Consider the following 25,424-nt stretch of genomic DNA (forward strand, 5'->3'; position numbering starts at 1 on the left):
ATGACCTCAGGGGCACACAGAGGGGTCACAGGTGCATTTTTCCTATTCAGTGTGTCATGTTTACCTATGAACCGATGTTTGAGAGCGTTTTGAACGATATTCGTCCAAAAGAGGCGCATTTCAATTTTCTCCCATTGACTTATAATGGAGAGGTCGCAAAATTGACCTGACCTTAGGTCACAGATATCAAAAATCCGAGATATACATTTTATACATACTGTTACTCATATCAATCGCTGAAAGTTTCAAAGTGATCGTTCAGTCGGTGTAGCTATAGCGAGCCTTTGAATTTTTTCTGAGGTAAGGTCACTTGACGTGACCTGGTGACCTGACCTTGAACGGCCTAGGTCTGAAATTTTCACAACATGTGCGGAAATGATGTAGGAACACGTGTACCAAAAACGGCGGCGCTGCGCGCCGCCGTTTTTGAGATATTCGCGAAAAACCTGAGGGGGGGGCGTAAAAACGCCCCCCCCAGCACGGCGCGGGTTAAAGGGTTGTTCTATATTTTCTTTATACTCACACCTCTTTTCACCTAGGGCCTCAGATGGTCGCTCCTCCTGCGTCGAGGACGTCTTGCAGCCGCCCTGGCATAGACGCCGCCAGATTCTCGAACATCAACGGGCGGGACCTCAGCTCCTCCCACTTGAGTTCCACGCGGCGCCACAGTTGGTCGGCAGTTAGGTCTCGAAGGCCGCCCTCCTCTCCCAGCTCCCGGGCCATGGCAGCCCAAACGTTCTCAATCACGTTTAGATCGGGACTTTTCGGGGGCCCATTCCAGCGCTGTCACCTGTAGGTAATGAATCATTTTATCATTTGTGATGAGAATATCGCCCGTGCAGTGGCTTACTAAGCAATCATATCTATACAAAGTAGCCTAATACTTTCACGATAGTTGTTTCCATACTTATGCCAAAAGAACATGAGGAGGAGTGGGTGAGCGAGAGAGAGAGAGAGAGAGAGAGAGAGAGAGAGAGAGAGAGAGAGAGAGAGAGAGAGAGAGAGAGAGAGAGAGAGAGACGCATGCGCACACTCTACGCATTCTACTACGCATGAATTTACTTGGCCTTCGTGGTCTTGAAACCAGTTTTTAGTGATGGTGGCGGTGTGCTGCGGGGCATTATCTTGAACAATGACGTGAGGGTGGTCACCCCGCATCTCCTCGAGCGTAGGGAGAAGGACCTGTAATGAGCAATAAACAACATCATGCAGTGTATCCGAAAAGCAAACACCTTCCATGCAGCAGCTTGAATTATGCATTTCAAATTCCAAACTATTCGTATTCTCTGCTCTAATCTGATGGCATCTGTTTTATCGAAACAGTTCGATGCCGACATATTGGTTACTAGGGTGTGTCACTAATCGCAATGCAAGGTGCTCCATCGATTTTATTGTGCTCCACTCATGTGGAAAGGGCGTGGCATTGTTAATTTCCCGCAAATTTTAACCCCCAGGCGGCGCCGAGCGAGAGAAGTTTGCCCTTTCTCACAACATAGGCGACCCTAGCGCCCCTGGCGGCTGTTTGCGAAACTAACAGGCCGTTGACTGTATGGGCTTATCCCTGCTTTCTGTAAGCGCGTCTAGGGACAAATAATAGTATGGGCAGATTGCAGAGAGTGCAAGCTAATGACGAATACCTATAATGAATATAATATATTGTCACAGGGGCCCAGGAACATTCTTCAAGTTGGGGTGCAAGCCCAAAATACCTGACATGACGCATATGAAATAGTAGCGTAGTCAGGGGGTCCCAGGAGGCACGTGCCATCTAGTCCCCCCCCCATGGGCGTAGGAACGGCTGGAACATTGTGGGTGCATGGGTGCAGAAATCCAGCCATGGCCGGTGAGGGGGGGGGGGGGCGACACCCGAGCGAAGGCTCGTAACGAGCTTTGAGGGTGTACCATGTCGAAAAGGTACCAACCGATAAGTGCATTTGGAAGCATTGATCCTCGCATGTGTAGGGGGGTCGGATGAACCCCCCCCATGGTTGTTCGCAAATAACTCGCGCAAAAAGCGGCCGAGCGCGACGAAACTTTTAGTACCCTCGAGTTGATCAGTTTTACACATTGACCTCTATAATACCTAGACGGCCCACTCACTACATTTACCCTTTCCCAAAACGGCAGCGCCGCAAGTGGTCAGAGATTCTCAGACACGCGCAGTGGGAGGGGAGGGGGATTTCGCCCACCCCTCCTGTTTTTCGCCAATAACTCGCGCCGCAAACATAACATTAATGTGAAATTTTGGCTACCTGGCCAGAATTGAATTGCGGATCTTCTCGTGCAAGAAATAAGGAAATTGCCTCACAAATTTTCTAGCAATAGCGGTGTAAAGTCAAACATTCTGCCGCCGCCGCGGTGCGGCGGCGCGTCGGCCGGCGTCAGCCGTTACGCGCCGCCTGAATTGTAGACTGTGCCGGGGCAGGACGGTTCCGTCTTTACATCGCGCTCCTTAGCGCTGATTATATTCGATTCGTGTCAAATTTTGCGTGAATACTAAGAAATGTACAGGCAATCTTATGGTCAAAGAATTTAAAAAATCGGCCGGTAAAAATTTCAGTTATGACTTATGAGAGTGTAAACACAAAATTGTGATTGCCGTATTTCCCGCGTCTGCCGGTCCCGCTTCAGCCAGCGACATCATATCCTTAGCAGGCTTCTTATTGCCATTTTTATTGTTGGATTTACTAGAAAATTCATCATACATTCTCACAAATGTATGTTCTTTCGTATAGTGAAAGAACAAAGAAAATCGGCCGGTAACTTTTTGAGTTATTGGCGTGTAAACGCAAAAAGTCGCTCATATTTGACCACATTTGACCTCATTTTACCGTGAAGATATTGACCTAGGGTCATGAAATTCACATACAACAGAGGTCTTTAGGGCCCCCACCTACCATCCAAATTTCGTCTTTCTAGCTCCAGTGGGAGCTGAGATCTTAAGGGGCGACTCCCCCCTTCCACTGGGGGTGTTAACCCGCGCTGGGCCGGGGGGGGGGGGGTGTTTGAACACCTCTCTGCGGTTTTCCGCAGATATCTCAAAAGGTCATAACCTGAGGTCAACTCTGAGGATATGTTGGCGAAAGAGCGTTAAAAGAGCTATCCAATGCGCTTTTTCGCGGCGCTGTAGCTCTATCGGTTCCCGTCCCGAGTTAGACGTTGGTAGTTTCCAAAATGTTGAAATAAGCAGCATTTTACTTTTGGTGACCTCTGGTGACCTGACCTTTGACCTGTCCCAAAAAAATGAAAAGGTCCTTGAGTTGTGAAGGTGCGCACTGCGCATGTTTCGGACTTTGACCTCACCTCGGGACTTGACCTTTTGGGCTAGGGGGTCAAAAGTTGCACACAAGACGTGCTATTTAATTGTGCGCATGCATGCCAGGTTCGCCATGGGTTGCATGCCGCCGTTTTCAAGATATTCGCGGAAGTCAAGTAGGTGGGGAGGCAGATTCCGCCTCCCCTCCGGTGTTGCTCCGGTGCGCCTTATCACCATTGTTACCGTCGTGCTGAAAAAAACGAGCCTGATGTCATATGAGAAAAGCATGATTTGGTTTGAGAAAAGTGGTAAATGTACCACGAACACGATATTTCCCGCTTAAATCGCATTTAGAAAAGTGCCACCCATCATTGCCGACTGTGGCGGTCGGGAACTTCTGACCACTTCCAGGTGGCGCTAGTGAGCCTCCATGCGGGAACGACTCGGCGCTGGTGGCGCCGCGCGAGTGGGCCGTCTAGGTACTAATAGAGGTCAATGGTTTTACACCTACTCTAACAATTTCATGACCCTGACCCAAAAGACCTTTGACCTGTGACCTGATTCTCGAGACCATGTTCGGCCGGAATCGCGATTTGGCGTATGTATGTCAGCTCACATTATCCGCGCGTTTCCAGTCTTTTTGTGATTGTAGACGTCCAAACATGTGAAATGATGTTCTTCCCATGCATCACGGTGGGTGTGAAGATAACCTGAAGGTCAGGTCAGGTCATTGACCTTTGATGACCTCGGTTCACTTTTTCGAGTTTTACATGTTTCTACGGTAGTTTATAGGGCTGATTTCGAATTTAGCATCCATTTGAACGTTTACGAAGTAGTTTTAGTGCTTTCGTGACATTCTACGACGCCGTCAGTGGTAGTTGACACCTACTATGGATAGCCGGTAGGACGCCTAATGATTGACCTGACCTGACCTGACCCGATCTGGCCTAAATGCATGAAGAAATCATCTGTGATCAAAACTAACATCAGATATTTGTGATCAGCACCCCGAAAAACCCGATAACAGCTTCACTTTACGCAGTTCTAGCAGGTCCCGATTTTCCCGACTTTTGGAATATTGACCTGACCTGGAAGGTCAACCAATGAAGCAGGACCTTAAAATTGGGTATCATCCGCTTCCTCTCGTCACGGGCAACACCCTCGTTTTTTTCCGCGAAGCTCTAGCTCGATCAGGGGCCGAACGGCAGGGGGTCCGACCGACCCCCTCCCCAGGGGCGGATCCAGAAAATCTCCAAGGGAGGGCCATTAGAAACCAGGAGGCCCCCCCCCATAATCCCACCTGTTGGAGGCCCCATCTTCCCACTTGTTGGGCCCCCCCCCCCAAAAAAAAAAACTGCGTCTATTGAGCTTATCTAGCTGTTCAGGCAACATCTCAACATCTGCACTGACAACCAAAACGATTCTCTATTCCCTTTGATCATGGTGTGTCATGCTCCTATAACTCTGCCGTTTTCCTGGCGGAATGCCCTTAAGATACTCAAATGATTCCTCAAATGATTCCTTTTAAGCATATCAGGGGTTTTGGTCTAAAACAACACCCTGATCATTTTCTTCGAACATACCCAAACTATACCGTCATTCTTTAAATACCTCCCTTGAATTCTTCTAATATACCCTAGTGTACAGTCTCTGCCGCTACTGTCAGATACCGTACCTGTGCCGCTCGGCGCCTCCGGCGGTGACCGGTCGGCGGGCCGGGACTGGCCGGCCGGGCGGGCGAGGAGGACGGGCAGTCGCTCCCTGGACGTGTTGCTGACCACTAACCCGCGCCCCGCTGGGCTATTCAGCCATACGCGCCCTGCTGGGGATAGAACCTTAACCCTCGTTTTGGATGTGTTACGATATATAAAGGGAAATCGGACGAGGAAGCTGGGAGTAATGAGGCAGTTTCTGAGCAAGTTCTACGACGAATATACCTAGGGCATTATTATTTTCCCTTCTGGGTCTATGTGGGGTCTAATGCAAGAATACATTGAGATCAGTGATGGAAATCACAGAATAATAGGGGAGTGTTACGTGGTATAATGCGAGTATAGTTTGCAAAATATTCCCCTTATACGCTTAGAAGGAATACTAGAGGTTTCGATGTAAGGGTATTTTGGTAGGTTAAAAGGAGTGTACTGTGGGTATCGCAGGGAATAGAACAGGAATCATATTCCTTTCCTCTTCGGTACTTACTAGGGTATATTAGAAGAATTCAAGGGAGCTATTTAAAGAACAAGGGTATAGTTTGGGTATATTCGAAGAAATGATCAGGGTGTAGTTTTAGACCAAAACCCCTAATATGCTCAAAAGGAATCAAAAAGGTTCTCAGTGTAGGGTATATTAGAAGAATTTCAGAGTGATATTCAAAGAAAGTGTATTTGGGGTATATTCGGAGAAATGATCAGGGTGTTGTTTTAGACCAATTCCCCTAATATGCCTAAAAGGAATCAAAACAGCTCTCAGTGTGTGCAGGCTTGGAGGCCCTCTGTGCAGGTTAGGAGGCCCTGTAAAAGTGGTCATCTCTGTGAGTATAAGAGACCTCCAAGTTATGAAAAGCTTTACCAATCTTCTAACAAAGAAGTCTTCTCAGCTAGTCTTCTAAGAAATAACTAAGTGGGTAGGTTAAAAAAAAAAAAAACTCATCGGATTTCGGCCACTTTATTTTCAGGAGGCCCCCTTTTCAGCTTTTTAACCCGCGCACCGACGGGGGTCTGCGCCAACTTAGTACCGACGGGGGGGGGCGGATGACCGCCCCCCCCTGAGATCTCGAGAACGAAGCAAGATAGCGACAAGCGGTAAACGGCATCGGATACGCACGGTCAAGATCTACAATTTTTACTTAGGTCATTTTCAGGTCAGGTCAAAGATGACGTCACAGGGGTCGAAAAAGTCAAAATGGCGGCGCTAAATATGGAGAGAGTTTTTCTCGAATAACTTTCGAATTAGTGAAGATAGGAACAAACTAAGGGCATCATCGTGATCCTCTCGTCAATCCGCATCGAATGATATATATGTTGACCTCGAAAGGTCAAGGTCAAAGGTTGACCTCAGGTCACGTGACCTCGAGGTCATCATGTATATCATTCGATGCGTCTTGACGAGCTGAACACAATGAGACCATCCACGCGTCTGTATCTTGTTCCTGTACGGAGTTATTGGCCAAAAACCTTTGGTGACCTTTGATGACGTCACATGACCTCACAGCTGCCCAACAGCAAAACAGACCTCAAGGTAGTGAAGGTTGATCGTATATGAAGTCATGTATGGTATACAGGGCCATTCCGACCCGTTTTAGTGGTAAAAACAGGGAGTTGATTTTTCCCCCATTGACTTATAATGGGGAGGTCGCGAAATTGACCTGACCTTAGGTCACCGATATCAAAATTCCGAGATATACAAATTGTAGCTACTAATGACCTAATAACATCCTGCGACTTTCAAAGGCCTCCGACATCTACTGTAGCTCTGGCACGGTGACAAAGTTGCAAAAAAGTGACTTGAGGTTGGGTCATTCAAAGTGACCTGGTGACCTGACCTTGAAAGGTAGGAGGTTCAAACTTGCACACCATGTGTAAAATTGATAAGGGAATAGTCATACCAAATTTCGCGGCGCTACGCGCCGCGGTTTTCCCGCTATTCGCGAAAAACCTCAGGGGGGGGCGGATATCCGCCCCCCCCCGTCGGTGCGCGGGTTAACTTTTTAACTTTTTATTTTATTTTTGAAAAAAATCGGCCAAGGGGGGGGGGGCCATGGCCCCCATGGCCCCCCCCCCCCTTGTATCCGCGCCTGCCCCTCCCCCTCCCCCTACACATTAGAAGCTGGAAAACGCTGCACACATTCGAGGGCTAATATTGTCAATATTGACTACCACAAAAAGTAAAAGCGGTCAACTTAGCCATTTTCGAAGATGTCGGGCTAAAATTTTTGACAGTGGGTCATCGGTTCGGTATGTGTTCAATCACATGCTCCATTTCCCTTTTTCAGCACAAATGTAAGTTTTGAAGACCATCACTGATCACAGTAGCAAATGCTTCGAAAGATGGATAGTAGGCAACATATCCTGAATTTGCCGTGCTGCATGGGAAGTAGTGTTGATGAAAAAGGGGTTTTTGGTTCAGATTATTGTGGGTGCAGAATACATTGTCTGCACCCACTGGATAAATATTGTGGGTGCAGCTGCACCCTTGCACCCATGGTTCCTACGCTTATGCCCCCCCCCCCCTATCGCATTCAGAGGACCCCTCGGGTCGGAGGGGCTCTGTGGCACCAGTTTACCGCTCAGGGTCTATGCTGGCCATATTTCGATTCAGAAAGAATAGGGCTCGTAACAGCACCTCGTGAGTCCAAAGAAGCCTCACTAAATTGTCCATGAGGGTTACACGCCGGCTTCTGAAGGCTACTGGCGGCCTCTGAGGGCCCTTTACCGGCCTCTTATGGCCGCTAGCGTGCCTCTGAGAGTCCTTGCCGGCCCAAGAGGGGCCATATCTAGGGCCTTACGCCAACCTGTAATCAGTAATGGCCTCACACCAATGTCTCAGACGGCCCCATTACGACGACTGTGAGACTGAGGGCCCTCACTGGTGCTTCTGAGAGCCCACCCGGCCATAAAGACCCCTGCGGTACCAACTGACCTCTGAGGGTCCACGCTGACTATACTTCAGCTGAGAAAGACCTCACAGGTCTCGTAAGAGCACCTCATGAGCCCCTAAGTAGCCACACTAAGATCTCCGTCAGGGTCTACGCCGGCTTCTGAGGATCCCATAACGGAGACCGTGAGGGCCCTCAGCAGGGCCTCTGAGGGTTCACAACCAGCACCTCTGAGAGACCCACACCAGTGGTTCTAAGGGCCCATAAGGACACCACTGAGGGTCCCCCAAGCCAGTGCCACACCATTTATGCAACCCTATATTGGTGGCTCTGAGGTACCCACACCTGCGCCTGTGAGGGTTCGGCAAAAGCATATCTGACGGCCACCTACCTGCAACTCTGAGGGCCCTACATCAGAGACTGAGGGCCGCACTGGCGTCTCAGAGTACCTTGTCGGTATCTAAGGACCCCACAGGGCTTCTGAAGATGCCGCCGGCCTCTGTGGGCCCCTTGCCGGTCTGAGGTCCCCCTCCCCGGTCGTTGAGGGCCCCCTGCCGACTTTTAAAGGGTTCGCACCAGCAGCTCTAAGGGCCACACACCCACATGTAACGGACCCACACCAGTGTCTCTGAGGGTCCACAACGGCGTCTGTATTCTGTGAGGACCCTCACCGGTGCTTATGAGGGATTCACACTAGCACCTCTGAGGGGCCACACGGGCGTATGTGAGGACCCCACACCAGTGCCTCTAAAGGCCCCTAATTGGAGGCTCTGAAGGCCCTGCATCGGTGATACTGAGGGTCCTACCAAAGGCACAACACAAGCCATTAGTCTCCTTCTGAGTCCCACACGCCGCCCTCCCACCATAGGCGGCGGAACGGGAAGGGCACCGGGGCACCGTGCCCCCTCTGATTTGGGCATTTTAACATTAGCCCTATGGGCGTTGCATGGAAAGAATGGGACCAAAAGTCGGCAGTGTCCCCCCCCCCCCCTCCACTTAATTGAAGGTGTTCCGCCGCTACTGCCTCCCACCGGAGCGAGTAAACCTGTATCAATCAACGACTTTACCACCGTTGTACGTCATAATGTTCTCATCACGCCAAATCAAATACCATCCGGAACCAAAATGGTCCAGTATAAAATCTGACCTACCAAAGTTATGATCAAGTTCAGATAAAATCAAAGTGGGATGATAATAGCAGGTGTTCTTAAATCGATGCCGAGTCAGCAGAAACCATTCACTTCACATGCAAGAGAAATCCTTGTGCTGATGTTTATATAAAAACAGACATGTAGGTCCATAAAAGGGTCCATAAAAAGTCCATAAAAAATAAAGAGGTCCTTCATCGTTGCATCAATGTTGAGGGGGCGGCGCCCACTCGGCTCTCAAGTTGGAGGGGGGGGGGGGGGGCAAGCGCCCCCACTGCCCCCCCCCCCCCCCTGTTCCCCGGGGTCTATGCAGTGAACGACGCTACAAAAAAAAACATGTGACACCTAATAGCAGGCACTATAAACATGCACTCGTACGTATCCCGTCAGACCAGGACGGGGATCGGGGTAGTACTATGCAATATACATTAACACAGAACTATTTCGTGCTTTAACCCGCGCCCGGCTGGGGGTCCTGGATTTCCACGCCCTGCTGGGGGGGGGGGTGTTTGAACACCCCCCCTTGTAACTCGGCTCCTGGGCCACGTAGCGATACGCGGAAGGCGGCGTTCGAAAGAGCGTCAAAAATAATGACGAAATCACTTCGGTCAATTTTTTGGTCAGGTCAAAGGTCAGGTCACCAGAGGTCATTGAAGGCAAAATTTCGCCGATTTCCAGGTCGAATGTCGAAAATTTCCAAGAAGCCAACGCATAACTCGGGAACCAATAGAGCTACAGCGCCGCGGAAAAGCGCATTCGATAGCCCTATTAACGCCCTTTCTGAGTAATTCTCTCAGATTTGACCTAACGTCAACGGTTTTGCCTGCAGGGGGCAAAAACTGCAAAAATAGCCGATTTTTCGGAAACAGTTTTTCTGCAATAACTTTTGAACCAGGCCCTGTACGAGCTTACTTTTACCGGCATCGTGTTCCTCTCGTCAAGACGCATCGAATGAACTATAACTTGACCTTGAAAGGTCAACTTGAAAATTTGACCTCAGGTCAAGGTCATGACCTGACCGGAAAGGGTCATGTTGCATATCAGTCGATCCGTATCGTCGAGCTGAACACATCTAAGGCGTTTTCATCGCTCTAGCATGCCTCTATCAAAAGTTATTTGCGAAAAACTGTTAGATACCATTCGTGACCTAAGATGACCTCAGGGCATAAACAAGGGTCATGGACACCATTTTCATGTTCAGTTTGTCTAAACTACTTGTAATTAGGTGTTTGGGAGTGTTTATAATGTCTTTCGTCCAAAAGAGGCGCATTTCAATTTTCTCCCATTGACTTATAATGGGGAGGTCGCAAAATTGACCTGACCTTAGGTCATCGATATCACAATTCTGAGATATACATTTTGTACATGCTATTACTCTTAGCAATCGCTGAAAGTTTCAAAGCGATCGGTCACTCGGTGTAGCTATGACAGACATTGAAACTTTTTATGAGGTGAGGTCACTTCAAGTGACCTGGTGACCTGACCTTGAATGACCTTGGTCTGAAAATTTCACAACATGTGTAGAATTGATGTATGATAAGGTGTACCAAAAACGGCGGCGCTCCGCGCCGCCGTTTTTGAGATATTCGCGAAAAACCACAAGGGGGGTGTTCAAACACCCCCCCCCCCCAGCAGGGCGCGGGTTAAGATGCATAACATCACATTTTCACCAACATTCTGAGTGCCAGACATGCCAACAGCAAGGCGTCATTTCGGTAAAATGCATTTAATGATGATCGTAAGCTCACAAAGCATAGCGGGCGTGTTAGTTCAAAACATTGCCGCTAGGGGCGCTGAGGTCGCTAATGCTGAGAGATAGGCCAAAGTGTCGGCGGTCGGCGCCGCATGGGTGTTAATATTTGGGGGAAATAAAAAATGTCACACGGTTTCTACGTGTCTGGGGCACGATAAAATCAGTGGAGCACCATGTTTTGCGAAAAAAGTGCCCAAAATGACACACCCTATTGGTTACTCTCCAATTCCCAATAAAAAAAAAAACATGACGGTTGTTCACTTTCAAATACACTGCATTCACTGCATTCAAGATCAGGGATGCGGAGCCGTGCACATCTGAGTCGGCTAAGGCTCCGGTTTCGAGTGAAATCTAAAAACGGCTCCGGCTCCGGCTTCGGGTAAAATCTAGCGGCTCTGGTGGCTCCAGCTCCGGCTCCGGCTTCAGATATGCGTGCCGGCACACTAAAGAACATTCGAAGTGTCTGTGAGAGGCATTTGGGCCCCGTCAAACACGGCTGCCAGGCTCTATGGTATCTATAGATCATATGACATTAAATGACAGGCGTCAATTTCGTTGTCTAATTTATATATACCTATTATTCATCTCTGTTGGAGCCGGAACCGACCGTTTTCTCGGCTTCTATCCGCATCCATGTTCAATAAACATTTCGTATACACCACGGCCATGTTTTTTTTTTTGTTGATGGCACCAATACTAATTTAAATATGAAGGGCTATGTATTCAAAACATGCAAACGCGTTTCCATACAAGATCGTCTTTAGTGCGTTACCTGTATTTGAATACATTTAACACCACCACGAAATGTATTTATATTTAAATAGGTATTGGTGTCATCAACATCCATCATGAACTCACAACAACATGCGCTTTGCGTTTTTTTTTTCTGTTGTTTATTTGCAGTTATGTATCACCTCATCGAGTATCTCCACGTAGCTGGCGGCCGTGTGTCTGCCTGTGATGCGATGGATTTCACCTGGTGCGAATCCATCGACCCACGCCCACGCGTGGACTGTCAGACGTCCACTGCTGTCCTTCACTCTCCTGAACTCCTCTGAGTGGCGCAGTCCCTTAGGCCTGAACAATAGATGTCACAGCTACGGTATAAGTTGCAGTTGAACACAGATGTGCGGTGAAAGGTGTCTCCGCTAATAGCTGACTAGCACAGAGTAAACATGTTGATACCTATAGCTAGACTCTAGTGCGTCGTATGTGCGCGCTAAGTAGCACAGCAGCCCGTTTACTCGAATGATTCTTGTGCGTTATTATAGTCCAATCTAATGTTCAGTAATGCTGACTAGGCGTGAAACACTTATTCATATCCAGTGCGAGAGGGAGCGAGAAAGGGAAAGTGCAATCCATTTTATTACCTTCGAACGTAAAGTTTCCCAGCCTGGTCAGTACGGAATATCTTCTCGTCCGTAAAAGCGACTTGTTTCCAGTAGTCCGGAGGTTTTGCCAGGTGCTCTTGCGCAAAGAGAACGCGGTTGGCCTTGTTGGCCTCCGTTAGGCGCAGAGTAGGTGCCGCTTTATAAGTCCTGAGTCCTCCCTTCCTCAGCCGGTTAGCTATGGAAGTCGGGTGCAGGTGACCGCCACCCGCAGCTGCTCCTACGTCGCGCACTGCCATAAAAGGCTGCTCCTTTGCCAGCTACAAAACAAAACGATTCAAGTGATTAAAGGAAACTTTCCGCTTTTTGTTTGGCAGGGGCGTCGTCGACGGGGAGGGGAGTCGGAGGGGTCCTGAGTCAGAACTCCTGACCCCCACTTAAACTAAAAAAACTGATTTGCCCGTTTTGTGAGTGGCTTCGACCTCCCCCCCCACACACACACACATACACACTTTCGACCACGATAATTGATACAAAAATATTTTTTTAACCCATGCCGGGCCGGGGGGCGGTTTTACACCCCCCCCCCCCTTCAGGTTTTTCGCAGACAGCGGGAAAACGGCGGCGCGCAGCGCCGCCAAATTTTGTATAGCTTTTCTCCTAACATTTGCGCATAGTGTGTGAAAAATTTTGACCCTATGTGACCTTATGTCAGGTCACCAGGTCAGTTTGAGTGACCCAATCTCACAAAAAGTTTGATCTTACACCAAAGCTACAACTGTTGAGCGATCGATATGAAACTTTCAGGAGTTAGTGAAGGTGATTTCCACAAAAAGTATATCTCAGATTTTTTATATCTGTGATCTGAGCTCAGGTCAATCTCACGACCTCACCATTATATGTATATAAGTCAATGGGAGAAATTTCAACTTCCTCTGAAGTCACCCGATCCACTCAATATGCTCAGGATCATGGTATTACAGGTCCCTGATGGTCATTTTACCGAAAAATGTCACCGGTGACCTTTGGAAAGTGTCCCTAGGTCATCCGAGGTCACCTGTTAGGGTGTTAGGGCAAGTAGGTATTGGCCATCGTTTGGTGCAAGAAACTTGAACAGGTCAGGTCAGGTCACGAAGCTATGACGTCATAAGAGGAACAGCGTCCGGTGCTATTTCTGAAAAGCGCGCGAATCACTATTTTGCTAATTCTGGTCACCTCAGTGGGAATATGGAGCAATAATAGCTTCTATAGGGAGCAAATTGACCTCCCAAATCCAAAAATACAATCGGATTTCAAAATTTTAAATTTTGATTTTTCGAATTTCTGCCGGCGACTGTAACCTTGCCGACTTCCGGTGCTCCCAACGCGCCATTTTTAGAGCTAGAATACATACCAAACGATAGAGAATTGATCAAGGAACACGATGGTGAAGGTTTCAAGTTGATATCTCCTACCATTTTGCCGCAATCGCCGCGGAAAGTTGAAAAGTCGATTTTCCGAAAAATTGACCTTTGACCCGTCAAAAGTAGGTCAAATGTTGACCTGGGACCAAAAATTATACCACCAATCGCGAGATCTCGTTGAGAGCAATCTGTTGTTCTTTCCCGCTAAGCTCTACGACGCTCCATTCTCAAACGCCAGGGGGGGTCGCACCAACCCCCCCTGCATGGGCGAGGATGGCAAAACGCCGTTTACGGGCGAGGGTTAAAACAACCAACAACTTGACCGAACGTGGTTAAATATGCGTGAATTTAGCGCGGAACACGGCGAATCGGCGGTTTCGGCCGTGACGTGACATCGCACATGAGGTCACATCTCGGGAACCAAAAGACGCAGGGACTTCAATTGTTCAGCTAAGCCAGAGAAAGAATGAAAAAGCAGATATTCCAAATTTCAAATATCTAGCTCGAAAGACATAGCGTGCACCAACGAAAAATATGGATATGGAAACCATTCCCCTTTCCAATTCCCATGTGCGACCGAGGGATAAAAGCAATTGTAATCAGACATGTTCGTGGATCCCAAAAATGGATCTGGAGATCTGATCCCATGGATCTGGATCCGAGATCATATGGGATCATAGATCCGAGTCTCCGTTTTGTCGAGAGATCCACTCGGATCATGGATCCGACCTTTGGTTTCGTCGAGAGATCCACTGGGATCATAGATCCGACCTTCGCTTTCGTCCAGAGATCCGTTGGGATCATGGATCCATGATTCCATTTTGCCACGGGATTCACCGAGATCATAGATCCACTGTTGGGATCCAAGAACATGTCTGATTGTAACGCACAAATTATCTTACTTACCTCCACCATGGCTTGATCTTGTTCATCACTGGTGGTTCTTGGCCGTCCAGACTTATGCCTTGGCTCCATGCCGGGCTCTCCTTCTGCAGCGAATCTGTTTAACCATTTCCGGATCGTTATTGGCGTTCTGCCAACCAGGGTTGTATACCAATCAAGTCGATTGAATTGATTGATTTGATTCAACGCGTATTTTGAGTTGATTGGATTGAGTCGATTGACTTTTCGAGATGACTGGTTGACTGACTCGTTTGACTTTAGCGACTGGTTGACTGATTTGATTCCCGAAAATTAGAGTGACTCGTATGATTGAGTCGATTGAATGGAAAGTTCAAATAAGTTTTAGTTGACGAAAAATAATGACACCAGTTATTGACATCAAAGATCACAAAACTACACTGAAAACTGCTTGTCATCACAACTGCAATATGGGGTAGATGGCCAAATAAAGAACAGGGCCTAAACATGAACAGCCAACTTTGACTTTCAACTGCAATCACTATGCAATAACTGCTCCAATCCTGGTGATAGAACCTGGCGATGCACCTACCTACCTTTCTGCACTCATGCAGCAGGAAACGTTTTTTTTTTAATCCAGGTGATAAAGTGCAAGGCCCTATATTCTAATAAAGTGTGATTAATTAATAATTCACATCTCCACATCTCCTCAGAAGCATCCCACTGAACTCTATAAATATCTTTTTACATCTTTTTACCCCTACAAAAATAACTGAAACAAAAGCGCCGTTTTCGTCTCGCTAAATTTGCTGCATTGTCTAATTTGCAGCAGAACGTTTGTTGATCCTTTTCTCCTGACAGCCTAAGCATAACATATTTAATATATTTCATTTTCCTTAAAATATTTTACCGAATATTATAAAGTGGTTTTATTTCAAATGAAATAATAATTAAAACGAAATTAGTGTGGTAAAACCGATTTATTTTATGATAATCTACCATACTACATGATTATCAATGACGTCATCTTACCAAAAAATCAAAGACTTAGAATAAGCATTTATAAAAGCTTAGCATACTTGTTGGCAAAACATTTTCTTTGTTTTTTTTTCGCAGTCGCACCGTGCCGTTTTCGCGTTTTAATTTTCCTTAATTCCTACTTCCTTTGTCCTTAACTTATCCTGTGGTTCCAGAGTCCCTGTCCTCTCAATTTCCTTTTAAATATATTTTTAATCCTCATCCCTATCCCCCAGTCCTAACAGTTTCAAATTGTATTGCAATAAAATGTTTTGAATTCTTCACATATAACCTATCTACCTTCGTTGGTACTGTTGGTAGCCAGTGACACATCTAGGCAGGTAAGTAGGTACCTACCTGCTTTCCTGCTGTCTTCATAAAGCATACCTAATGAAGTTGTCAAATTTGTAGCACATTTTCAACACTTTCATATGGTGTCAGTGTGGCATGAAACCTAGCTAGGTTCATTATGTTTAGGGTTCATTTCAGAAGAGCTCCGCATAACTCACATAAGAGACAGACAGGGGCTTTACATGGGGTAGATGGCCTGATGACTTAGCTGGAATATGGCCAAAATTAAATTGACAACTTTTAGGTGAAAGGTGGTGACAGTGGTCGATAAAACTTCCAACGTGCCAACGCTCGTTGGAGCAAGATATTAGCAATACTTGGAAGAGCTGGAGACAGTCCGCCCGTCTACATGGATGCTTCCTTACGCCTAAAATACAACATTGACTTATGACTTTCTAATCGTCCGGTGCTGTTATCGGCTGCTCGGTACCGCGTGTATGTTCCCTCATTCACTCCTGGTCACCCTTCGGTCACCCCTCGCTGGGTCGGGCCAGTCGGCTATTTTTATCCTCTTTCCGGCTAGGCCATCCGCTAAGCTCCCGCCGTGCCGCGCCGTCTGCGAGGGACCTTACCCTTCTGCCGGCAGAGGTTTCTCCAGGTGTCTCCAAGGAGCCATCGTAGCGCTAAGGGTGTGCTCCGCATACACATGCATTGATTTTCGCCCTTACTAGCAGGGCCGCTGGCACGCGTTGGCAGCGCCCCGCGGGCATTTTTTCGCTTAGGGTCATTTTGTGGTAAGGAGGATCAGAAAATCGCCCTTCCAACTTTCTCCAGGCCTGGGTGTTTTATCGAGCGCGCCTGAAAACGCACAGTGGACCGGAATCACACTTCGATTGCGTTACTTCGTATAAGGTAATACGATCAAAAGTGCGCTCTTTTCTCAATCAATAAGGACAAGTGCGTTAAAACACACTTATTAAGTTTTAAGTTAAAAGCTTTAAAATGCTAAATTTCAACATTTCTACGCTGATGATAATCGTTAGTTGTTTCAGACCTTGGCATGAAAACGTAGGCATTCAGATCCACCGTGTGACCGGTCACCGTATGCAGTAGTGTGATGGTGTGAGTTGGGGAGTCAAGGCCGTGTGGGGAGAAGGTGAGGAGATGCCGGTGTGCCGACGCGGCAATTGGCAGTGATTAGACAGTTGTGCATGCATTGTTCATCTAGCATATCATTTGCTTGGGCGAATTTGTAGGCATGGCGCCTGTTTATCCGTCTAATTCAAAGGAAAGGTGTGAGTACCAACACTGGTCGTACTTTTCATAGTCATAGTCCAGAGCGCTATTGCATAAACATAAGATTTACGCCACCGGAGTAGATCTTAACTTTTTTACGAAACGGCCATACTCTACGAAACACCGTAAAACCTGTTGCATAAAGGCCGTGACCTACTTCGTAAATATTTGGAAAATCTAGGTATGACGTCATACATGAATGAAAATAGTGCCGGATCTCAGCACGAAATGCAGAAGAATGGTGACAATAATGAAAGCGATTAAAGTTCCAGTGTACTGAAATGTGTGAATCACGTTGTCTGGATAAGTGGTTCAAATCACCTTGAATTGATAGCGACTTTAGAAAACCTTTCGTACTTTTCAATATTCATGCGCCCTCCCACATCAAGCGGCGGTCGGCTTGGTAAACAACATCGATCGTGGCATCTTGGGAGTGTGGGATATTCTAAGATCATAGATAATTTGCCCTCACTATGGGTTTCAGTCGATATTCTACATAAATTTGCATAGAACTGAGTGCATTGTATCCGTCTAGAACAGTGCCGTAGCTGCTACTGCCACCTTTCGCCAATTAAGTAAGCTGAGATTTGTACACTCGCCGTCCGGTGGTTGCTAGGTAGGACACGAAAGTAAACAACATTCCAAAGAAGAATTTCAAGACAAGTGTCCAGCTTGGCTTGCAAGATCGAACAAGATCATCATTTAGTGGCTGAAAATGAAGAATTAAGATAACCAGGGCCCAGACTAACAAGTAAGTTTTCTATTATAGCGAATGGTTAGTGAACATGAATTGTCGGTTCATTGGCAGCACACTGCTCACTGTTCAGCCCTTTCAGACCAATCGTGAGCTTTTTCAATAGTTAATGGTTGAAGCTAATGCCGCTACAATTCCTGATCTATATTTTCTTTTGGTGTATTTTGAATTTGGCATCGTGTTTATTAGCCTCAGCCCTCAATTACTCGCAACATTCCAATGTTCTGTCGCTTTTTTCTTCACCATTATCTACAATTAGGTATGTTGAAATGCCATATCATATTGATATGGTGTCAGGTGTCTTATCATTAAAATCATTTAAATATCCACAAAATTACGTTTAATTATATATTTGCAAGCAACATGCTTTCGCGCGTTGAATTAGTAGGCACAAAACAGAATGCATTTAAGCTAGGTATTACAAGATGAATGCCTACCTATTCGTCTGTGGGCTTGCGTGATATTTTTCAGTTTCAAACGTAAGCATTAAGGGCATATCAGCATAGCATCTAGATACCTACTGGACTATTCTGAATCTGCCAGTGAATTGCTGATTACTTTCAATTCACAGGCTTTAATTAAATGACATGGCTAATTAAATTTAATTAAATGGCACCGGCTAAAATTGGCTAATTAAATTTAATTAAATGCACTAGCTAAAATTGGCTTTAAAAAGTCAACTTTACCAGTATAGCAGGGCACAGTCACAGACCTTTATGCTTGCATTCAAAGAAGGCTGAGAGCGAGGAGATACATGGTGTCATAAAAAGTTCATTATTCGCTCGATTTACTTTTTCCGCCCCTGTCTATATGTATCGCCTCTTTCCTGATTCCCTCAGTCCTCTCTCCTATTTCATGCTCTGTCAGCCACTTTGCCTTCGAAAATGATCTCCTCTCAATCCATTCGTTCTAGTCTTTCTGATACTTACCGACATCTTTATTTCTGTTTCAGGAATTTCTATCCGACTTCGTGGAGGAGTCTTCTGACCACGGCATTCGGCTGTTCTACATGAAGGTTGAAGAATCCCGCTGGGTTCAGCCGACAGAGGGCTCTGATAAATCGCCGATAGATGGCGGCTGCTACGCCAAGAGTCACTACCTTCGTTGAAATCGTCCTATCAGCAGCGTCTTATCCCGGTGTTGGCGCACTCGGGAAAAGTGAGGCTGTGCAAGCTCAGCATCATTTGTTCCTTTTTTTAAAAAGCGCTCTTCGTGTTACGATTACAGTGACATGTCAAGTTTACGTGGGTCTCTAGCTCAACTTGAATCGCGGCCGTATTGGTGCACAGACGTTCTCTGAATACGTATGGTACATACGTGCTAGAATCTGAGGCGAGTGTGTTTGGATGTTCACTAAAATCGTCAACGGAATGTGGGAACCAGAAATAAACATCGACACGGCTGATATGTTTGATGACTAATGCGTCTGCAGTTCCTCAAACGAGCTACGAGCGTGGTCTAACGTCAGTCACCACCATTGTAGTACAATTGTCGGGTACGACTATGCTTATATCATGCTATCGCATTGGTTGAGAAATGAGAGGTGCGGTTGCAGTCTTTCTATAAATTGTTCGAGGATAAGAAAGCATCAGTGTGTTAAGGAGTTACCTTCACATGCATTCATAACTGTATAAGGACTCAAAAAGTTGGAATTCGGCGTCAAACAGCTGCAATAGCCGACTTTCGGCTAAAATCTAAGAAGCCCACCCCCTCCGTAGAATATTTTACGATTTTTACACATTTGGCGCATCTGCGACATTTTCTGCGCGTTTCGGTGAACTACTTTTTCTTAAATCTTAACTTATATGCAACAGAAACCCCCAAAAGTTACGTCACGTGCTGGAGTAAATTCCTTGCTCTCCGTACTATTTTCAAGACCTTTGTGAAACAGATTGGCGTAGAATAAGTACGATTCTAAGACAATTCGTAAAATATCCGGTGTCGTAAGTTTTATGCAATAGCGCTCAGGTCCTGAAATGACTGGCACCTGAAATTTTCAGGATATATCGCAAGAGGCTCATTCCCAGACGTTGTGCCAAATTTTGCGGCGCTACGCGACACCACCTTTTACGCTATTCGCGAAAAAAAAACTTAGGGAGGCTGCATCCCCCCTCCCGCCAGGCGAGGGCTAAGTTGGAGACAGTGATGGGACTAAGATGTTCGTTGGAGCAACTCCAAGCATTTTATCGACCTCTGGGTGGTGATTTGGGTTAAGGGGCGAGTCAACTACTGGGTTATTTTGCACCCATTAAATGAAACTTCTGCTCCAATTCTACCCATTGAACCTCAATATCATGATCCACCTGTCCATCACTAGGTATCCTTCCTTATTACATAGAATCTCTGAATGGCATGGCAATTTATTATTTTAACCCTCGCCCTGGCAGGGAGGGGGATCGATGCGACCCCCCCCCCCCCTAAGGTTTTTGAAAGATAGCGTAAAAACGGCGGCGCGCAGCGCCGCCAAATTTGGCACAGCCTATGGGGCAACCTTTTTACACATGACCTGAAAATTTCAGGTCTGGGTGACCTTGGGTCAGGTCACCAGGTCAGAAAAACCGGTACAAGGTCATGGTCAAATTTCAATTTTCTTTATGCACCTGTCCAACTCACAGTTTTGGACCGATTTCCTTCAAACTTTCAGGATGTGCTAAGTTCACCAAGTTCTATAACATATATTCCGGTTTTTTGGATGTCACTGACCTGAGGTCAGTTAGAGGTCATTACGTCGTAATGTTAAGCCTATGGGAAAATATTCAATTCGGAAAATACTGGAGATATCCGCTTCGTTCTATCATTTTTGTGCTTTGAAACCTCAGTACTTAACATTTTGTCACTTGGTGCTTCTTTGTTTGGTGTACTTATCCACGGGTCAGGTCACATGAGGTCAACTGAGGTCAAATGACGTTTGTGCCAATAACTTGTCACACGATAAAGATACAGCTTTCAAAATGGCATCATTCTGTTCCTTTTGAACAGCCGAGTCGAATGATATACAACATTAAGCATTTCGACCATTCTTAACCCTCGCCGGACCTATTGGTTTTCTACATACGCGCCGGCCGAGGGGGGGGGGGGGCGGGTACGACCCCCCCTCGCCGTTTCGCCCCTGGTGGAGCTAGCGCGTCGCGGAAAAAACGAGCGTGTGCGCCGTTACGAGACGCAGAGATTGGTACCCGATTTTAAGGTCCTAGGTCAACCGGTGACCTCTGAGGTCAGGTCAAGTGCCCCAGGGTACGGTTCAGTTTTTGGTGAATAACTTCGCAAAAAACGGCCGCAGAGCCGCGATTTTGGCAGCATCGTGTTCGCCTCGCTCAGGCGCGTCGAATGATATACTTTTTGTTCGGGTCAGGTCAACTTAGAGTGTTGACCTCAGGTCAAGGTCAGGTCAGCACCCCCAGGTCACGAAGTTGGTCGAAAGAGGTCATGTCGCATATCATTCGATTCGGCAGGTCTTCCTTAGTCCATTGGTGGCTTTCTCGACTCGCTAGCTCAATTTGATCGGGAGTTATTGACGAAAAACTAATATGACCTTGATGACGTCATAAATGACGTCACGGAAGGTCAACATTGCAAAAGTGACGCATCTAACCTTGCAAGGAGTGCATCAAATCACGATTCTGTGTGCTTGAGATAGTTGGAGATCGTTCCCGGCGCCAGAATAGCAGTTTGAATTTTTCCCCATTGACTTATAACGGTGAGGTCACGAAAATGACCTGACCTCATATGACCTTTAGGAAAAATCCGAGATATACAAGTTGTGAGACTCATAATGGATACTAGATCCTGCAAGTTTCATTTCCCTGTGACATCTCCTCTGGCAGTGAGGGCATTGCGAAGTTGCGACATCTGAAGACCGTGCAGAGGTTCACTTATGACGTCATAGGTCAGTGACCTGACCTGACCCAAAAATGCGGTTGGTGTCAAAAGATGCGGCTTGGATCAAAGGTCAGGTATGCCAAGTTTCAGCTCTTTATCGCCAGCGTGTTCGGAGCTATCGCGAAAAAACCCTATGGGGGGGCGGCACCCGCCCCCCCCCCTCGGCCGGCGAGGGTTAAGACTTAAGTTGTACTTAAGATGTGCTTTACTTTTTAAGTACACTTAAGCAAACAAAAAAGTATATCATTCGACGCGCCTTGACGTGCTGAGTTCACTGGTGCTTTTCTTTTTGCTCTATCTTATTTAGATCAAAAGGTATAAGCGAAAAACTTTTTACCTGTTTTTAGCGAAATTTTTACATTCATACCCCCCAAAACCCCCCTAAATATTGACCTAGAGCAACCAAATTTGCACAGGGGCGAGAACTCTAGGGGGCCCACCTACCTACCAAATTTGGTGTTTCTAGGTGCCATAGGAGCCAATCGCGAGGGGGGGGGTCGCATCGACCCCCCCCCCCGCCAGGCCGTGTTATGAAAAATGCCCTGCCAGGGCGAGGGTTAAATGACAATATTTTTATGTTTCTTCTGTAGGTAGGTAGGTAGGTAGGTAGGTAGGTAGGTACACCAGACTGCTATGGACACTTTTCCAAGTTGGTGGGGCAAAAAACCTAATGTATGTCTTGGTTTGAGTCGTTTGATTGAGTTGATTGATTCCTTTCATTGTCGCGTTTGAGTCGATTGAATCAATTCCCGAAAACTGCTCTGACTTGATTGATTTGATTGGTTTCCCAAATTTGTCGTGATTGAATTGATTGCTATTGATTGAGTCGTATACAACCCTGCTGCCAACTTGATGTGCGATTTCTGCAACCGTTCTATCCTCATCACTCAACTGAATAATTCTCCCCTTTTCAAAAACGGTGCAGTGATACGGCATCTCAAACCTAGAGCGACTACACTCAAGTTCAAGCTAACGGTCTCCACTCTCCAATTCAGATACCTATCGAAACCTTTCCGCGACCCGGTGCTGTGGCTCAATCAGTGGGCCAGCTGGCCGCAGACCATACCCGCAGGGCATGAACCTTTGACCATATTAGGTCAACACGCCGTGGCCCCAGCCCGCTCGCCAGGTCCGCGCTCATTGGCCGACGCCGCAACCGCACAACCTGTCCCCTCCCCTCCGTAGTACTCGCAGCGGCCGGCGGATTCAGCCAAGTTACCGACCTGCCCAGCGTGGGGAATGCCGGCCGGGAAAGATACATATTTGACCGACTATACAGCGAGAGAGCGAGACAGCGGTCTGGTCTAATGGCGTCACACGGTGTCATTCGCACGCTGTATAGAAGACGGCCGACTTGTGGCTAGCGTGGCCGTGCATCGGCCGATACTCCGAGCTGACGTCATCAGGAATGACGTCAATATGACGTCAGAAGACAGATACAGACAAGACAGATCCGTGTCACCACTACTGGTTGGGTAGGCACTGCTCCATGTCGTTATACCAAAAACAAACGGCACACCAACAACATACAAAACGTTGTATTGGGTGACAGATTTATCTACTGCCATCCTTATTCAACCGTTTTCCTGCTACAACCCTATCAAGTCGTGTGCCCGTGCCTACCAATGGATCAGACAAGTTCAACCCAGACGGCAGGTTCCCGCGAGTGTTCAGGAGCCGCCCTGGCAGAACAGCTGCATGCGTTGTCTGTAACAGTGTTCTGACGTAGGTAGGCTGTGCCGCAATACACGCCTGTTCGGCGGCACAGCCTACCTGTACCGCAATACACGCCTGTTCGGCGGCACAGCCTACCTGTGCCGCAATACACGCCTGTTCGGCGGTACAGCCTACCTGTGCCGCAATACACGCCTGTTCGGCGGCACAGCCTACCTGTGCCGCAATACACGCCTGTTCGGCGGCCCAGCCTACCTGTGCCGCAGCGCCACGGAGACGGACAGACTGGGACTGGTGGCGGCTCGTCACAGCGGTGGGGACGGAAGCCGGGAGTCTCATATCGCACAGGTCGCCCGAGCAGGCCGGTCATTTATCTACAGTCGTCACAATTTTAGTCGCTTAGTTGTTAGTTTAGTCGACAATATATAATCGTCGCAGTTTTCTACAGGGGTGATCGACGGATAATCGGTAAGTTTTTTTCCACTATACAAATCGCTATCCTATATAGTGATGTAAATTACAAGAAATCGGAATATCGATATCAAACCAAATACCAAACAAATCCGCATGGAAATACCGAAACCAAACCAACTTGGGAAGGTAAGGGTAATACCAAATTTTTACCATTTTCTCAGCCCCTCATACATTAGTGTGGGTTCATAATAGCCGTTTTCACGACGGGCTATCCGGCGGGTGCACCTAATTTGACCAAATCTGCACCTAATCTCTTTTACAGCAAATATCTGTATTTCATGAATTTATTTCAGCGTTTTAACCGATGATACTCTGATAATATGACAAAGCAGGCATATAAACAATTAGTGCAACCCTAGCTGAAAGCTACTGAGAGACACACTGAACCTAAGTTGACCAAATCTGCACCTAATCTGCACCAGATGTGCACCAAATGTGTACGAGATGGCCGTCGTGAAAACGGCTATTACAAACAAAAACCAAACACATCAGGATTGAAATATCAACATGAGGGCAATGAGGGTAATACCAACTTTTTACCATTTTCTCAGCCTCCTATACATTAGTGTGGATTCATAATACCAACAAAAACCAAACACATCAGGATTTAATAATACAATACCAAGTTGGTATCGGCTTGGTGTCGGTATACCAAAAAGTTGGTATCAGTTTGACATCTCTAATCGTATATTTTTTGCAAATGTTTAAATTATTCAGCTACCGAATAGCACTATACAAAAGCTCAAATGTAGCATTGTACTGGATTTAGTTGAACAGTGATAATTACTTATAAATGGAAATAAATGATCATTAACCCGCGCTCCACTGGGGTCTGCGTATAACGCGCCCTACTGGGGGGGGGGGCTATTTATAGCCTCCCCCTCCTAAATCCGAAACTACTGGGCCGATCGTCAAAATTCAAACGGTGTCTGATAGCTCATGAAAACCGTCGAATGTAACCTAATGTCATTGCCCTCGAGGTCACCGATGCCATCACTGGTCAGGTCAAAGTAAAAATTATCGATGATTTGGCTTGTTCACATTTTGGGCTCTGGCCGCCGGCTTACTAGTCAGATCAGCCTCATTTTTGGTTTAAACACTCATGAATAGATAATTTAGATACCCTGAGGGTACCAAACTTGTGCTTTGATTTTCAAGTCAGGGTCAGAGCATCACAGTTCACGGAAATATTATATCATGGATTGGTCTTGTGACACATGTTTTATGGTCCATTTAGGCCATATTTTTTTTCGAATTCGGTGTCACCTGTGTCATTTAAAGGCCATTTTAAGCTGAATAAGTTAACCCTCGCCCTGGCAGGGCATTTTTCATAACAAGGCCTGGCAGGGGGGGTCGATGCGACCCCCCCCCCCTCGCGATTGGCTCCTATGGCACCTAGAAACACCAAATTTGGTAGGTAGGTGGGCCCCCTGGAGTTCTCGCCCCTGTGCAAATTTGGTTGCTCTAGGTCAATATTTGGGGGGGGGGTTGGGGGGTATAAATGTAAAAATTTCGCTAAAAACAGGTCAAAAGTTTTTCGCTTATAACTTTTGATCTAATTAAGAAAAAGCAAAAAGAAAAGCACCAGTGAACTCAGCACGTCAAGGCGCGTCGAATGTAATACTTTTTAGCTTGCTTAAGTGTACTTAATGTTTTTCTTAGATTTTAAGTAAACTTAAATTAATAAATTAAGTTC

At 46.8% G+C, this 25,424-nt stretch overlaps 2 long non-coding RNA genes across 2 annotated transcripts; one reads left to right on the forward strand and one right to left on the reverse strand.

Annotated features, from left to right (window-relative positions):
* Window positions 1–767: 767 nt before the first annotated feature.
* LOC122390630 lies at window positions 768–11,732 on the reverse strand. Its single transcript, XR_006258188.1, has 3 exons — window positions 11,666–11,732; window positions 1,063–1,182; window positions 768–790 (listed from the first exon to the last, which is right to left on the reverse strand). It is a non-coding gene; the product is annotated as an uncharacterized LOC122390630 (long non-coding RNA).
* A 5,263-nt stretch (window positions 11,733–16,995) lies between these two features.
* Window positions 16,996–19,103, forward strand: LOC122390617. The gene is made up of 2 exons (XR_006258185.1): window positions 16,996–17,698; window positions 18,654–19,103. It is a non-coding gene; the product is annotated as an uncharacterized LOC122390617 (long non-coding RNA).
* The last annotated feature ends 6,321 nt before the right edge of the window (window positions 19,104–25,424 follow it).

The sequence above is a fragment of the Amphibalanus amphitrite genome, unplaced genomic scaffold (assembly GCF_019059575.1).
Source record: "Amphibalanus amphitrite isolate SeventyFive unplaced genomic scaffold, NRLGWU_Aamphi_draft 000403F_arrow, whole genome shotgun sequence".
NCBI classification, from domain to species: domain Eukaryota; kingdom Metazoa; phylum Arthropoda; class Thecostraca; order Balanomorpha; family Balanidae; genus Amphibalanus; species Amphibalanus amphitrite.